The sequence below is a fragment of the Symphalangus syndactylus genome, chromosome 11 (genome assembly GCF_028878055.3).
Source record: "Symphalangus syndactylus isolate Jambi chromosome 11, NHGRI_mSymSyn1-v2.1_pri, whole genome shotgun sequence".
In the NCBI taxonomy this organism is placed as follows: domain Eukaryota; kingdom Metazoa; phylum Chordata; class Mammalia; order Primates; family Hylobatidae; genus Symphalangus; species Symphalangus syndactylus.
In genome coordinates, this window is record NC_072433.2 from 35332574 (window position 1) to 35349182 (window position 16609).

A 16609-nucleotide genomic window follows, 5' to 3' on the forward strand; every position below is an offset into this window, starting at 1 on the left:
TGTTTTTGAGATGGAGTCTCCCTCTGTTGCCCACGCTGGAGTGCAGTGGCTTGATTTCGGCTCACTACAACCTCCGCCTCCCAGGTTCAAGTGATTCTCCTGCCTCAGCCTCTGGAGTAGCCAGGACTACAGATGTGTACCACCACATCCAGCTAATTTTTGTATTTTTAGTAGATACGCGGTTTCACCATGTTGGCCAGGCTGGTCATGAACTCCTGACCTCAAGCAGTCCACCCACCTCGGCCTCCCAAAGTGTTGGGATTACAGGCGTGAGCCACTGTGCCCAGCCCGATCTTTGTTTTGGTTATGTAAGATGTTATCATTGGGGGAAACTGAGTGAATGATACACTGGACCTGTCTGTACTATTTTTTTTTTGCAATTTCCTGTACATCTACAATCATTTCAAAATAAAACAACAACAACAACAAAAATTGAGGCAGGCCTGGGAATGAACTATTTGACCTCAGTTTCAGAAGCTTCTGTTTTAAACTCTACACTTTGTCACATGGACCAGAGCTAAGGTTTCCTTGTCTCAGTTTCCCCTGAAGGGTGGGACTTGGTCTAGGGAAAAGCACCCCTCGTGGAGAGTGGCGGGTGAGCCTCCAGGCTGTCCTCCATCATAGTGCTCCTGCAGCCCAGGTGTGTGCTTGAGGGGCTGACCTACCCTGCGGGAGGGAAGAACCCGAAGGGGAAAAAGGGGAGGCACGGTTTCCCTTGTGGGCTCCAGGGAGTTTCCAGGACAGATAGGAATCTGGCAGAAAGCAGACGAAAAGATGAGATTTGCTCTTTGGAGCTGGGCAAAGCCTTCTCTTTCCTTAGGAAAAGCCGTATGTCCAGAGAAACCTCTGTCCTGAAGAGCTGGAGAGGGGCCCCCATTTGGCAGGCTCATCCTCCTTGGGTTGTCATTGGCCCAGCCTCATCTTGGGCCTGAGCTAAAGCCACCCACAGAGCTGGGCATGGGCCACTCCCCAGACCTGGGGCAGACTCAGCTCTATGGCTCACCATCCAGGGGCACTCTCCGTTCCCAGGGGCTGCAGTTTCCCCAGTATCCTGAGCACCATGACAACAGGGTTGGGTTGAATCAGAGGTTTCAATCAAGTTTCCAAATAACAGAAACTGGGGAGCCAACTTAGAATGCTGGCTTGAGAGTCCCCAAGATCACCCTCAGTCTTCATGATTTGCTAGGACTCACAGAACTCAGAAAAGCCATTGTATTTGTGTTTATCATTTATTGTGGTGTAAGGATACAGATCAAAATCAGTAAAAAGAAAAGGTACAAAAACAAAGTCCCGGGGATATCAGGTGCATGCTTACAGGTGTCCCTTCCTAGTGGATTCACCTGGGAACACACTAATTCTTCCAGCAACAATGTATGACAACATATGCAAGGTGTTACCAACCAGGGAAGCTCACCCAAGCCTTAGCATCCAGGGTTTTTATTGAATCGATCATGTAAGTATGCATCACCCATGTGACCAACCTTAGCCACCAGTCTCCAGGCCCCCAGAGATCAAACTGATACAGTGGTGTCAGACAGACAAAAACAGGCATTCATCACAAGTTACATTGTTAGCATAAACTCTGGTCAAACTGATACAGTGTGGCACGAGGCCCCAGACATACAAAAACATTGTTATCAAACAATTTGAGCAATACCAGCCTGCTGAGCTAACTCTTTACTGTTCAGATGCTAATCATTTATTTTACCTAATACACACACAAATCATCTGTTATCACCATGATTTCATAAAAGAAAGATTTAATGCCAAGAAGGTAGTTTGGATATTATGACAGTGTGGGTGGAGGTCTGTGCTCTCCAAGAGAAAACAGTTGGCTTGATGTCGCTATGAAAATGAAGGGACCAGAAGCCAAAAGTGTACACCGTGAATCCGACATGGGCTTTTTTCCTTGTTTGTCTGCACAGCTTTGTCTCCAGTCAAGGAAGGGATGAGCTGAGAGGCTCAGCCCTCCCTCCGCTCCTGTGCTGGTTCTGAGTCAGATGTCCCTACTCTTGGGCAGGACCAGGCCCTGCTGGGGATGGGAGGGCACGGTGTGGAACCCTCCTCCCTTAAGCATCTAAGCCTGTTTGTCCTTTCTTTTCTTGGAACTCATTACTGTTACAACTTATTCTGGCAAAGAAGGGAGTCTGTTCTTTTTTAGCAAGTGCCCTGGCCTCTGCCCTGCCCCTTGCCCCAGGCTCTGGTCCCTACTAGGCTGACTCTATGACTCTAGGATAGAACAGCTATTCTTTTTTTTTTCTTTTTCTTCTTTTTGAGACAGGGTCTCATTCCATTGCTCAGGCTGGAGTGCAGTGGTGTGATCATAGCTCATGGTAGCCTCAACCTCCTAGGCTCAATCGATCTTCCCACCTCAGCCTCCTGAGTTGCTGGGACTACAGGTGCATGTCACCACACCTGGCTAGTTTTTGTATTTTTTGTGGAGATAGGGTTTCCCTATGCTGCTCAGGCTGGTCTCAAACTCTTGAACTCAAGCGATTCTCCTGCCTCAGCCTCCCAAAGTGCTGGGATTACAGGCATGAGCCTCTGCGCCTGGCCAGAACAGCTATTCTTCTAAGGTCCCAACCCATCCTGCTTTCCTCACCTATATCCTCCATGCATAGAGCTGAGCATTAAAGGCCTAGGCTGCTGGTCTGTGCAGGCTTCATGGCTTGGAGACAGACAGCCCTGGGTTCCACCATCCACTACCTGGGTGACCTTGAGCAAGTAACCTAACCTTGCAGATCTCTTTGTTTCTCAAGTGTGTCTAATGATAAAGCTTTGCGGAATTAGTGAGTGGGTAACAGCCCAGGGCCTGGTGCCCAGTTTGAATCCATTGATTAGTAGCTGTGAGGACGATGAATCACGTAGTTTCAGGTGCAAAACGTGGGGGCAAAGAGAATCCTTGTGATGAGTGCAGTAGGTGCTGTGACACATCCAGCTGCTTTGGAACTGGGTGCTGAGAAGTCAGGGGGATCCTGGGGCTTCAAGACTTCTGGGGAGGGAGCACAACTCATGCACATGACAAGAAGAGAGCTGGTGGGGCTTTGGGGTCGTGAGGACTGAGGGGCTTGTTCACCGTGGGGTCTTTACATGTGCATTCTGTCCGGAGACCTCTTCCTTCCATTTTCTACACCTCCTCTGGCTAATCCCATTTATCTCTGGAGTGTCCATTTAGACCTCAACTAACCCCTTCATTCCCTGACTCGCCTCCTCTGGGCCCCCTTTGAGCCCCATGCTCAGTTGTAATAATAATCTGCCATTTATTGTGCCAGGGATAACGCAGAGGGCATTACCTACATATGTTATCTCCTTTGACTCACTCAATATTTAGAGAGCTAGCTGTAGCTTTATTTTTCTGATTTTACAGATGAAGAAACAGATACACAAAAGTGAAGCAAGTGGCTCAACCACCCTTCGTCACTCCATACAGTGGTTGTCTTTGTGCAATTTCATCTGTGCCCTGAACGATGAGCTTCCTGAGGGCACGGAAGCTTGATCACTGTTTAGCCCCAGATACTTAGTATGGGCTCAGTAGATGGGAGCCCTCCACCAGTCCTTGCTCAATGAATGAATGAATGAATGAATGAATGAGTAGATGAATGTTTGTAAAGTGGCAATGCAAGCTGGGAATATCATGGACCATGGACAATAAATATTAGTACCTGTGGTGGGCAGAATAACCCCCACCCCCCCAAATGTTAATTCCTGGAAACTATGAATATGTTATGTTACTTGGCAGAGGGAAAGGAAGGTTGCAGATGGAATGAAAGTTGCTAATCAGCTGACTTTAAAATAGGGACATGATCCTGGATTATCTAGGTGGGGCCAAAGTAATCACGGGGGTCGTAAAAGTGGAAGAGGGAGGCAGGAGGGAACAAAATAAATGGCAGTGTGAAAAGGATGTGGCTTGACAATATTGCTGGACTTGAAGATAGAGAAAGGGCCACAAAGCCAAGGAAAGCATGCAGCCTCTAGAAGTTGCAAAAGGGACGGAAGGGGATTTTCCCCTACAGCTGCCAAAAGAAGGGCAGCCCTGCCAACATCTTGATTTCAGCCCAGAGAGACCCATTTCAGACTGAGGACCTCCAGAACTGTAAGTAAATATATTTGTGTTGTTTTAAGCCACAAATGTGATTTTTTTTTTTTGATGGAGTTTTGCTCCGTTGCCCGGCTGGAGTGCAATGGGGCAATCTTGGCTCACTGCAACCTCTGCCTCCTGGGATCAAGCGATTCTCCTGCCTCAGCCTCCCAAGTAGCTGGGATTGCAGGCATGCACCACCATGCCCTGCTAATTTTTTTTTGTATTTAGTAGAGATGGGGTTTCACCATGTTAGTCAGGCTGGTCTCGAACTCCTGACCTCAGGTGATCCACCCGCCTCCATCTCCCAATGTGCTGGGACTACAGGCATGAGCCACCGCACCTGGCCCACAAATGTGATTTTTGACAGCTTCCATTAAAAAAATGAATATAATGCCCTATCCATGATGCCAAGAATCACATCTGACCCTTATTGGTCACTTATCATATAATGGTTGAATTGCACTGGAGTATTGCTATAAGCACCCACTTACTATCAGGAAAGATGCATAACAAAAAAGCGCTTTTAAAAAAATTTGTATATTGAGGTCTAATGGGAGGTCTCAAGGTGGGTCAGAATTTGGTTCTGAGACAGAACCATTGGCTCAGCAGGTTGGGCCGGATGGATCACAGAGAGTGATGCCAGGGGCCTTCTAGGGAAGGGAGTCACAGGCTGGTGAGTGAGCAGTGATGCTGGACAGGTAGATGTCAGCATCCTGGGACCACCTATGGCCTCAGGCCTGGGGTCCCTGCATAATCATTAGGGCCACCATGCATTGAGTCTAGACCCTCTGCCAGACAGGATCCTAAGCCCCCCACAACATCAGCCCAACAGCCCATTCTGTAGGCAACACGATGTTTCCTGCCTGCCAGAGGAAAGAACAGCCAGCCCTCGTGTACTCCTCCACCGTGCCGGACACTGTTCCAAGAGTGGCACATCCTTAGCCCATTCAGTCCTCGTAACAGCCCCATGTGATGGCTCCCATCATTGTCCCCAGTTTACAGATTAGGAAACTGAGGCCTAGAAAGGAAGTCACTTGCCCACTCGCACAGCCAGTAATTGGGTCTGAACAAAGGCACTGTGGGCCCAGGGTCTCTGTTCTTTTTCTTTTTTTGAGGCAGAATCTCCTACTGTCACCCAGGCTGGAGTGCAGTGGTGTAATCATGGTTCATTGCAGCCTCAACCTCCTGGGCTCAAGGGATCCTCCCACCTCAGCCTCCGAGAGTACTGAGATTACAGGCCTGAGCCACCACGCTCAGCTGTGGGTCTCTTAACTACTATGCTTTACTGCCTCTCTAGATGGAATAATAATTATAATTATATATCTGTTAATGTAATAGTATAAACATTTAATAATTATAGTACCAAAATATGCCATTTTAGCACATTGGTTATTTTGAACTGAAGTCAACTGAGAAGAAGCAGATACAAGAAAAACTCTCTGGCCTCCCCCTATTTGCCTACAAGCAGGATATAAATTTGTAAAAGTAGCTCTTCTTCACTCTCTGCCAGGAAGAACAGAAGTTAATCAACATAGATAACTTTGGACCCTTAGCCCAGAGAGGGCACCAGAGGAATCTACAAAACAAGCCTGACTCACCCACCCTATCTTCCTTTAGTTTCTCCATATATTTACCCTCCCACAGCTTGCCTCCCTAGAAGCTCTAAGTCTTTTCACTTTGTCTTGTCACTTCTCTAATAATTTATTGTTCTTTTGTCAAGATGCTGTATAAGCCCAAGTTCTAGCCACTCCTTTCAGTTACTCATCCCTGAGTATTTCCATGTGTATGCATGATGCGCATGTTAATAAACTTCTGCTTGTTTTTTTTCTTGTTAATCTGTCTGTTGTCAGCCTTGTTTACAGGACCCCAGCCAGAAAATCTAGGAGGATGGAAGGGAAAGGAATCTTTTTTTCCTCCCCTACAATACCATCTCCCATTTGGATCAGGCCTTTCTGTTGATGACACATTCTCCTGTTTTCTCTTGTCATCCTCACAGTGGTCAGTTATGTTGATGAGTGCCCTTGGCTCACATTTTGCAAAACGGAGCCCAGAGAGGGATACACCCACCCATCCACCATCTGAGATGAGGGTGGGATTCCTTCTGGGGTCTCCTGCCTCCAAGTCCAGAGTCGCCCACTCCCACCGGCTGCCCCTGTCTTGTCCTGGTGCATTATTTATGGGCCATTACCCACCTCCTGCAGGCGTCCAGATGCTGCCTGCCAGAGCTGTGACCTCAGTGTCCCCTGGAGAAGATCAATGGCAGCCCCCCAACCCCCTGCCAGCCCCACTCTCTGCTCTCCTCTCCAGCTGCTCCCTCTTTGGGTCTCTGCAGGCTCCTGGTGTGTGGCACAGCCTGTCCCCTGTCCCATCCACCAGAACCACCTTGTGAGCAGGTTCCTTTTTGCCAAGCCAGCTGACATATTCAGCAGGCTCCTGACTTGCTGAGCAAAGCAAGGGTAGTGGTGAATTCCAAGCGTGCCATGCCCTCACCCTGACATGTGCAGGGGTGGCATAGAAGGTGTGGATGGTGTGTGCGCATGTGCGTGTATGTGTGTCTTGAGAGGAGGGTATGTGTGTGTGTGTGTGTGTTGTATGTGGGAGGGGGGGTTTAAGCACTCATGGTTGAACCCATTTGCATTGCCTCTTCTGAGTCTCGTAACTGAAAGTGTAACCAGCAAGGGTCAATTTCTTCTTCCCTGTCACCCGGGGGGTGGGAAGAGGTGCTTAGATCTAGAGTTAAGGTTGGGAGCAGGGCCCCTGGGGACCCTGGGATCCCACAGCTTTGGAGCTGTGTGACGTTGAGCAAATTGCTGAATCTCTCTGAACATTATTTTCCTTCTCTTTATGTCATTGAATCATGATGAAGATTAAATGAGAGTGCATAGAACACAGTCAGCACAGAGCCTGAGGGACAGCAAACACTGAAAATGAGCTTTTGACGATGCATGTGTTTGGATCACAAACTCGTGGAAGAAAGAACACTAGGAGGAGAGGAGAAGCCCAGGGTTCCACAGGCAGAATTTGTTGGGCTTTAGGCAGGAGTTGGGTCATCTTCACCTCAGTTTCCATGTCTATAAAATGGGCAATAGCTGAATTGAGCAGTTGCTTAAAACCATGGCTAACATTATGGAATGCTAGAAAATAAAAGTGAAAACCCCAGGTCATCGCCGAAGTTTCCCCTTCTTGAATTGAACTCTTCCCTCCCATTTCCTCAGATTTGAAGGCATTTGACAAGTGTTAGCACATAAAGCCAAAGGACAGGCGTCTTGGTTTCTTCTCCCTACTTTAAAGCCCCTGGTTGAAAGTCTCAGAATCATCTGGAGACCTTGTGACTCACAAAGCCCCTGAGTCCTGACCCTGGGACCCTGGTTGGTTGGGGACGAGGGCACCAAAGCACCTGTATCCTTAATAAGTTTCCCGAGTGATTCCAAAGCAGGTGGCCACTGTGAGAAATTAGAGACCAAGTGCTCTATTGGGGATTGTCCAGATACCCCTGGGAAGAGTCCTAGACTTCCAGAGTCCTGTCTCCAGGCTCCTTCTCCTCCATCCTAAGACCCTGAGAATTAAAGGAACGAGCTTTCACAGACCTCATCATCTCTCTCTTCCTCTTATTGGGCATCGTTGATCTCTGTATTTTGATCAATTTCCAATCACCATAACTCTTCTTGGATCCAGGTCAATTGACGTTGGTTCTGCAGATGCCTCACCCTGGAGGCATAGGTGAGTGAAGCTGGATCTACATCAAAGTCTTCCCCAGACTCGGGAGCACAACTTGAAAAGTCTGCTGTTCAGGTGATGAGACAACTTAGGTAACAGTGTGATCGGTGTCCAGGAAGCCACAAGCCCCAAGTGCCAGCATTTCGTCATTGCATCCTGTGCCTGGTTGGGCTAGTGGGTGCCTGGTAAATAGGAGGCAGAGGAGGAGAATAGTCTTGGAGCAATAGCTAACTGGTTTACCAGGAGCACCCCCCCACCCACACACCGCTGCCTTTTATTTTTTCTTAAGAGATTCTGGAGGCCGGCTTCGTCTGCTTTAAATCTCATTGTGTGATTTCTTTCCTATAGTGAATCAGCGAGAGTCTAAGGTCTCAAGTGATTTCAGTGACCTTCACCACATTCAATGCCCTCTTAATCCAGAATCAACTGTGCCCCTTGTGAACACACACCTGCCCTTCTTCCATCTCATTCTTCATAGGAACAGGCACAATCATCAGCAAGCCTCGAAGGCTCACCATGGACTGCAAATCCATCTGAAAGGTTCTATATAGTTGTCACTACAATCCCATCAAGTAGGAATTTACATTATCCCCATTTTACAGATGAGAAAACCAAGGCTTGAGGAAGTTAAGACTTAACTTGCTGACAGTCTTACAGCTGGTCAGTGGTGGAGCAAAGACTCGAGCCTGGATCTCTAAGCCCATACCTTTAACCACTCTGCCGAAGAGCCTTTTCATATTGGTAGAAATGCCTGGTTTCATAGGATAGCCCCTCACCCAAGCCCTCTTCTGTACACCCCTTCCCCAGGGCCACCTTCTAGCTAGCAGTCCTGCAGCCGTTCCCATTTGCAATGAATGTACTCCATCCCTATTGCCTGGAGTTAATTATTTCAAAAAGACATTTGGAAACTCAGCCCTGCTGAGTCTAATGTGTTCCCTTTTGCTAATTCAATAATCCTGTTTTTCAAATATGAGTGTGTTTTTTAAACTTGTCTTTGGACTGATTACTCAGCAGATATTATCTGATCATTGTTTTCTTCTTTGAACTCATGCTCACACAAGCCCGATGGATTTCAGAGCGGAGACCTGTGATTTATGACTGGGGTGTCTATTCACCAAGGGCAAGGCCTTGGCTCTGTGTATGCTGAGGCTCAGCAATCAGTCAGGACATAAGAGGGCCAGTCTGAAACGGTGAAAAATGTAACCTACCAGATCATGGCAGAAAGAAGCAGCTTGAGCTCCTACTGGTGCATTTGGTTCACCAAATGCTAAGAGTGGTTATATCCAGGTGGTGGATTTTAAGGGAATTTTTAGTTTCTTCTTTATACTTATCTATTTTCCACTGTAGTTTCCAAAGTGTGTATAATTTTAATAATAAAATAAGAATACATGTATTGTGATTAAGGTGGGCGCAATAGCTCATGCCTGTAATCCCAGCACTTTGGGAGGCCAAGGCAGGCAGATCACTTGATGTCACAAGTTTGACACCAGCCTGGCCAAAATGGTGAAACCCCATCTCTACTAAAAATACAAAAAAATTAGCCTGACATTGTGGTGGGCGCCTGTAATTCAAGCTACTCAGGAGGCTGAGGCAGGAGAACCACTTGAACCCGGCAGGCGGAGGTTACAGTGAGCCCAGATCGTGCCACTGCACTTCAACCTGGGTGACAGAGCAAGACTTCATCTCAAAAAACAACAACAACAAAACCACAAAAAACAAACCAACATTTATTGTGATTAAAAATAAAGTTAATTCAATAAGGTAAATATGATCCTTTAGGCAAAGCCTCAGATGAGTCTGGCTTTTATGAACTTGTTAAAGCCATTCCCAGAAGCAGACCCCTCTGAAAATGAGCAGAACTCGATGCAAAAAGAGAAAACAAGACCAAGGCTATTAATTATGTTCACATATTTCTAAAAATAGAATGAAACTTGAGTTTTTAAAATGTAAACTTTATCATTTGTTAAATCTTAGACATCACTTTTGTTTACCCTCGGACATGACTTACATAAATTTGCAAGTGGACTGTAGCGTGGATCTGTTTGTGTGATTTTCATTCAACAAACATGGATTGAGCTTCGCCCTATTCAAGTCAGTATTCTAGGCTTAAAGGATTCGAGAAGGAATGAGGATGGAGCCTCAGGATTGAACACCTCCTAGTCTAGGAGGAGACAGTTATGCAAACAGTTACACAATTTGACAAGTGCTCTAGGAGTGCAATGGGGAAGACCAAAAGAGGCAATCTTTGCTCTGCCTGAAGAAGTCAAGGAAGGCTTCACAGAGGAGGTGACTCGCACTTAGAATAGGAGTTTTCCAGGTAGAGAAGGTGGGGAAGACATTCTGGGCAAAGGGAAGAAGATACGTAAAATTACCTGGGGATGATGGTGATAGGAAAAGCTTGTGTCCATGAAATAGCAAGGTGCTGGTTGTGACTACAATTTAGAGTATACGGCATGCATTTGTAGATGTTGGTTGGATGGTTAGGAGCATTGAATGATGGACTAAGGTTAACTTGAAGATAGGGAACTATTAAAAGGTTTTAAGCAGGGGAATGGCATGATTAGATTTGCCTTCTAGAATGGCTGCTCAATGGATACATCAATGAAGGTCCACCTGGGAGACAGAAATCACATCAGTTATTTGGACAGAGGGAATTTAATGTAAAGAATTATGAACTAGGTCGATCTATCTATCTATCTATCTATCTATCTATCTATCTATCTATCTATCCATCCCCCTATCTATCACATGCCATTCATTAAAGCTCACTATTTTTTCAGTTTTTTCTTTTTTTACTTTTATAAATTTAAGGGTACAATTGCAATTTTGTTACACATATATTTTGTACAGTGGTGACATCTTGGCTTTTAGTGTATTCATCACTCAAATAACGTACCAGTTATTGTACCCATTTTTTTCTTTTAATATGAACTTTACAAATAAATGCAAAAATCTTAAATATACATTTGCTAATTTTTGACAGATGCATACACCTGTGTAACTAAAATTTCTATTGAAATATGAGACATTACCATCACCTGAAAAAGATCCTTCATGCCCATTCACAGGCAATCCCTGCTTTCACGGAGACAACAACCACTATTCTAGTTTTTTCCACCATAAATTAGTTTAGTTGAGGTTTCTCAACCTCAGCACTATTGACATTGTGGCCCAAATAATTGCTGGTTGTTGGGAATTGTCCTGTATGTTATTTAGCCTATCCTAGAACGTCATACAAATGGAATATACTTTTTTGTTTGGCTTTTTTCACTTAATGTAATGTTGATAAGAGTCTTCCATGTTGTTTTGTATATCGCCGCCTGTTCTTTTTTTTTTTTTTTTTTTTTGAGACGGAGTCTCACTCTGTCACCCAGGCTGGAGTGCAGTGGCATGAACTTGGCTCACTGCAAGCTCCGCCTCCCGGGTTCACGCCATTCTCCTGCCTCAGCCTCCCAAGTAGCTGGGACTACAGGCGCCCACCATCACACCTGGCTATTTTTTTTTTTTTTTTGTATTTTTAGTAGAGACGGGGTTTCACCATGTTAGCCAGGATGGTCTCTATCTCCTGACCTCATGATCCGCCCACCTCAGCCTCCCAAAGTGCTGGGATTACAGGCATGAGCCACTGTGCCCGGCCTGGTCCTTTTTTATTGCTGAGTGGTATTCCATTGTATGGCTAGATCACAGTTTGTTTATCCATACTGTTGTTAATGAACACCTGGGCAATTTCCAGTTTTTTGTTATTGTGAATAAAGCTGCTATGAACATTCATGTACAATTTTCTTTGGTGAGCATATGTTTTAATTGTTATTGACTAATTAGCTAAGAGGAATTTCTGGGTCATAAGGTATAATTAGTTTTGTTTTGTTTTGAGACAGGGTCTCGCTCTGTCACCCAGGCTGGGGTGATCCTGGCTCACTGCAGCATCGACCTCCCAGTCTGAAGCAATCCTCCCACCTCAGCCTCTCAAGTAACTGGGACTACAGGTGTGCACCACCACTCCTGGCTAATTTTCATATATTTTTCTAGAGACAGGGTCTCCCTATGTTGCCCAGACTGGTCTCAAATTCCTGGGCTCAAGTAATCCTCCTGCCTCAGCCTCCCAAAGTGTTGGGATTATAAGCATGAGCCACCATGCCCAACCTGTAATTAGTTTTATAAAATACCACCACAACTTTCTCCCAAGTGATTGAACCATTTTCCATTCCCATAAATAAGTTCTGAGATTTCCAGTAGCTCCACCTCCTTGCTAACATTTTGTCTTGCTTTTTGTTTTGAGATGGGGTCTCCCTCTATTGCCCAGGCTGGAGCGCAGTGGCGCAAACTCGGCTCACTGCAACCTCCACCTCCTGGGTTCAAGCGATTCTCCTGCCTTAGCCCCCTGAGTAGCTGGGACTACAGGCATGCGCCACCACACCTGGATAGTTTTTTCATATTTTTAGTAGAGATGGGGTTTCACCATTTTGGCCAGGCTGGTCTCAAACTCCTGACCTCGTGGTCCCCCCGCCTCAGCCTCCCAAAGTGTTGGGATTACAGGCATGAGAAAACGCACCTGGCCTGTCAGTCTTTTTAATTTAGCTTTTCTGGTGAAAGTAACATAGTTTTTTTTATTATGGTTTAAATGTGCCTTTCCCCGATGAGTAATGATGTTGAACTCTTGTTTCTATTTGCCATTCATAGATCTTCTTTTGTGAGGCCTTTGTTCAAATATTTTCCTCATTTTTTACTGGATTGCTTGAGACAGGGTCTCACTCTGTCATCTAGGCTGGAGTGCAGTGGCATGAACTCGGCTCACTGCAGCCTCAGCCTCCTGGGATCAAGCAATTCTCCCACCTCAGCCTCCCAAGTAGCTGGGACTACAGGCACACACCCCCACACCCGGCCAAATTTTGTATTTTTTGGCAGAAACAGGGTTTCACTATGTTGGCCAGGCTGGTCTTGAACTCCTGGGCTCAAGTGATCTGCCTGCCTTGGCCTTCCAAAGTGCTGGAATTACAGGCGTGAGCCACTGTGCTGAATAAAGAGCCTTTAAAGTTTTTAAAGCCTTTTGCATTTTATGATTAATCCTTTGATCCATATATTCCACTTTTTTTTTCTAGACAGAGTCTCTCTCTATTGCTGGAGTGCAATGGCGCAATCATGGCTCAGTGCAACCTCAACCTTCTAAGCTCAAACAATCCTCCCATCTCAGCTTCCTGAGTAGCTGGGACTACAGGTATGTGCCACCATACCAACTAATTTTTTAATTTTTTGTAGAGATATGGTCTCACTATATTGCCCAGGCGGGTCTTAAACTCCTGGTCTCAAATGGTCCTCCCACTTCAGCCTCCCAAAGTGTTGGGATGACAGGTGTGAACCACAGTGCCTGGCCCATATATTCCACTTTCTATGTCCCTCTTGGTTCGAGCCAGATCCAAGAGCACAGGGACTTCTGGGTCAGGCATTTAGGTGGTGTCTTAGCCAATTTTCTGTTGCTATAACTAAATACCACAGACTGAGTAATTTATAAAGAATAGAGGTTTATTTAGCTCATGATTCTGGAGGTTGGGAAATCTAAGGGCGTGACGGCAGCTTCGGGTGAGGGCTTTGGTACTGCATCATAATATGGCAGAAAAGTGAAGGGCAAGAGAGCATGTGTGAAAGAACCTGCAAGAGCTAGCCAGGCTCATTTTACAACAATCCACTCTTGGGAGAATTAACTCACTCCTGCAATAAGGGCATTAATCTATTCATGATTCATGTGGACTCCACCCTCATGACCCAATCCCCTCCTAAAGGCCCCACTTCTTAATATTATTACATTGGCAATTAAGTTTTCAACACATGAACTTTTAGAGGATGCATCCAAACCACAGCAGGAGGCATCCATCCTCCCCCCACCCCTGCTGAGCCTCAGAGCTACACAGGTGGCTGTGTCAGGATGTCCTCATTCTGGAGAGACATGAGCATTCACCTGAGTCATCAAGCTGCAATTATGTGTCCACTCTGAAGGGACAGAGAATTTGTCTGCTCACCATTGACCATCAAACCCCCTCTCTGGCTTCCAGGTCTGGTAAAAAAGTAGCTTTTGTCCTAGTCCTTATTAGACCTTGAGAAAGTCTCAGCCCTTATCTGAGCTGTAAAAGGAGAGATCTTTGACATGAGGCAGCTCAGCCTAGTGATTAATCATGAGGCTGTGGGTTCAGACATCCTGCCTGGTTCAAATCCTGCTCTGTCTCTGCACCCAGTGCAAATTCATCCATCTTTGTGCTTTGGTTTCCCCATCAGCGAAGTGGGATTAACAACAGGGCCAACTTCGGAGATAAGACTCATATAGCTCTGGCTCACAGCACTCAACAGTTTCTAGCTGGTTCTCTTGCCTGCAGCATGTCCTTGAATGAACACAACAGCCCTGGGTGGTCAGAACTATCATTGGCCTCATTGTACAAGTGAGAAAATCCAAGGCTGAGAACATTAGGGACTTATCCAAAGTCCTAAGACTGAAAAGTGGCAAAGCTGGGATTGAACTTCAAAGGTTGCAAAGCTCTTGGGGAAAAGAAATCATTGAAAAAGCTGTGCTGTATTATCCCACACCCTCTCCTCACTCCCTAGAATACCATAGCTAAGAAGAATATTTAAGGTTTAATTTCACAGGCAAAAGAAACAAGCCCAGAATCAGAGTAGCCACTGTCTCCCACCGCAAGATGACGGATGCTCTGGGGATGAGAAGGACCCTGGGGGAGCCAGACAGGCTGGGTGGGGACAAACCAAGGCAGAGGCTGCCAGCTGGTGGCCCCAAGTCTGTTGCAATCCAGGGATGCATTTATTTATTTATATGACTTAAAAAAATTTTTTTTACTATTAATATATTAATCTGCTTTACTCAAAGTTTTTTTTTTAAATAATCGCAAACATTAAAAAATCAAGATTTCTCTCTCTCTCACGTACATCACATGCACGTGCATGCACACAATCTAGATCTCTGGCTTCTCATGAAAGCTCAGATTTGGCAACACTGGGTAGCTACTTGCTGGAGCTGACAGCCGCTGGCTTTATGAGGCATGAACACCTGGGTCCCCACAGTCCCCATCCCTTGCTGTCCTTTATACCTGGCTCACTGATGTCATCCACCTGATCCTGGAAGGCACTGGGTTTCAGACCTCTGACTGTCAGGTTTCAATGCTGCCATTCTCAGCTGGGGGCTTTCTCAGACAGGGTTCTTACCCTGGTGGCCACGGGTAAAAAGTGAGGGAGCCTGTGAATTTGGATGGGTGTACTAATCACATGTTTCTGATGTTTTGACATCTGAGACTTTCCTGGCCCTGGGGAGACTCCCCCTGCAGGGCCAGCCAATTCCTAGTGATAGGAAATGACTCTCCTAACCTCCAGAGCCTGAACACCACAGCCACCTGCTGCATTGGGCTTTTACACACTGGGCCACTCTTCTCCTGCCCTAATCACCTCCAGACAACTAGAGACGGCCCCTATGCCCTAGTACCCCCGAAATTATTCAAACTGGCAAATTCTAAGCCTGTCTCACCCATTCCTTCCTGCAAAAACCACAATAAAGGCCCTGGCCCAGTTTTCCTCCCATTTGCTTTGCTTCCTGACCAACCCCGTGTTGTCCTGTGTGGCGTGGTGTGCCTCTTCCTCTGGGATCTGTGAGTAGCAAGCTATCATTTCAACAGCAGTCAGCTCCTGATCTGTTGGCGTCACCATAGCTAAATGATAATAAAACCTACGTTTAAAGCAATGGACAGAAAAGTGTCCATCTTTCTTTTCACTAACCTCTAACTGCAACTGAGTATTTCCTTCAATTATCACTGTAGCGACAAACCACAGTAGTGTTAACAGTGTCAGCTGTAAGAATTAAAGAAAGAGGAAAGAAACATGAAAGGTAGCTTGGCAGTTAAGACAAGTTTATTTTAGAGAAAACAAACCTGAGAGGGGCGTTTGGTCAAGTTAGTTTAGAGGCACACTTTTTTTACAGACTAAGAGTTTTTAGGATTCAGGGTAGGAGAGTTTATTACAGGCTCGGACTGCTTTTGTGTTTTTTTGTTGTGCTTATTTGGGAGAGAGAGTTGTGTATCTGTTCCCATACGTCTTTCTGCAGCTGCAGGCATACCCCACCCCGCCCCAGTCTGCTTTTAGCTTCCCTATTTTAGTGCACGTGAAGGGAAAGAAATGTACTTATTAAGGCCCACTGTTTTACTGGGGCCCATTGTGTGAGGGTGAAGTTTAGCATTTACCCAAGAGACTTTCCCCCTCCCTCCCTCTGTGCCTCAGTTGTTTTATCTGTGTTTTACTGTTTGGTCTTTCTGGCTGCTTGTAGTTAGAAGGGAAGTGATTTCCTTAAAACGCATAAGGCTAAGAAGGGAGCTGGAGCTTAAAGTGGCGGTGTTTGTCCGAGATGATGGTGCTCCTGCTCTGTCATCAGTGTCTTTGCTCCATTAGAAACCATAAATCAGCCTGGCGCGGTGGATCATGTCTGTAATTCCAGCAATTTGGGAGGCTGAGATGGGAGGATTGCTTGAGCCCAGGAGTTCAAGACCAGCCTGGGAAACATAGGGAGACCCTGTCTTTACAAAAAATAAAAAATTAGTTGGGTGTGGTGGTGCACGCCTATAATGCCAGACACTTAGGGAGGCTGAGGTGGGAGGATCATTTGAGCCCAGGAGGTCAAAGCTGCAGTAAGCCATGATTGTGCCACTGCACTCCAGCCTGAGCGACAGAGCAAGACCCTGTCTCAAAATTAAAATAAATAAATAAATAAATAAATAAATAAATAAATAAATAAATAAAAAATAGGCCGGATATGGTGGCTCATGCTGA

At 45.9% G+C, this 16609-nt stretch overlaps 1 long non-coding RNA gene across 1 annotated transcript in view; it reads right to left on the minus strand.

The window, feature by feature from the left end:
- Positions 1-1024: 1024 nt before the first annotated feature.
- Positions 1025-16609, minus strand: part of LOC129493311 (uncharacterized) — a 38526-nt gene continuing 22941 nt past the window's right edge. Inside the window, exon 3 of the long non-coding RNA XR_008661110.1 lies at positions 1025-7980. This is a non-coding gene — a long non-coding RNA (uncharacterized lncRNA). The remainder of the gene's footprint in view (positions 7981-16609) is intronic.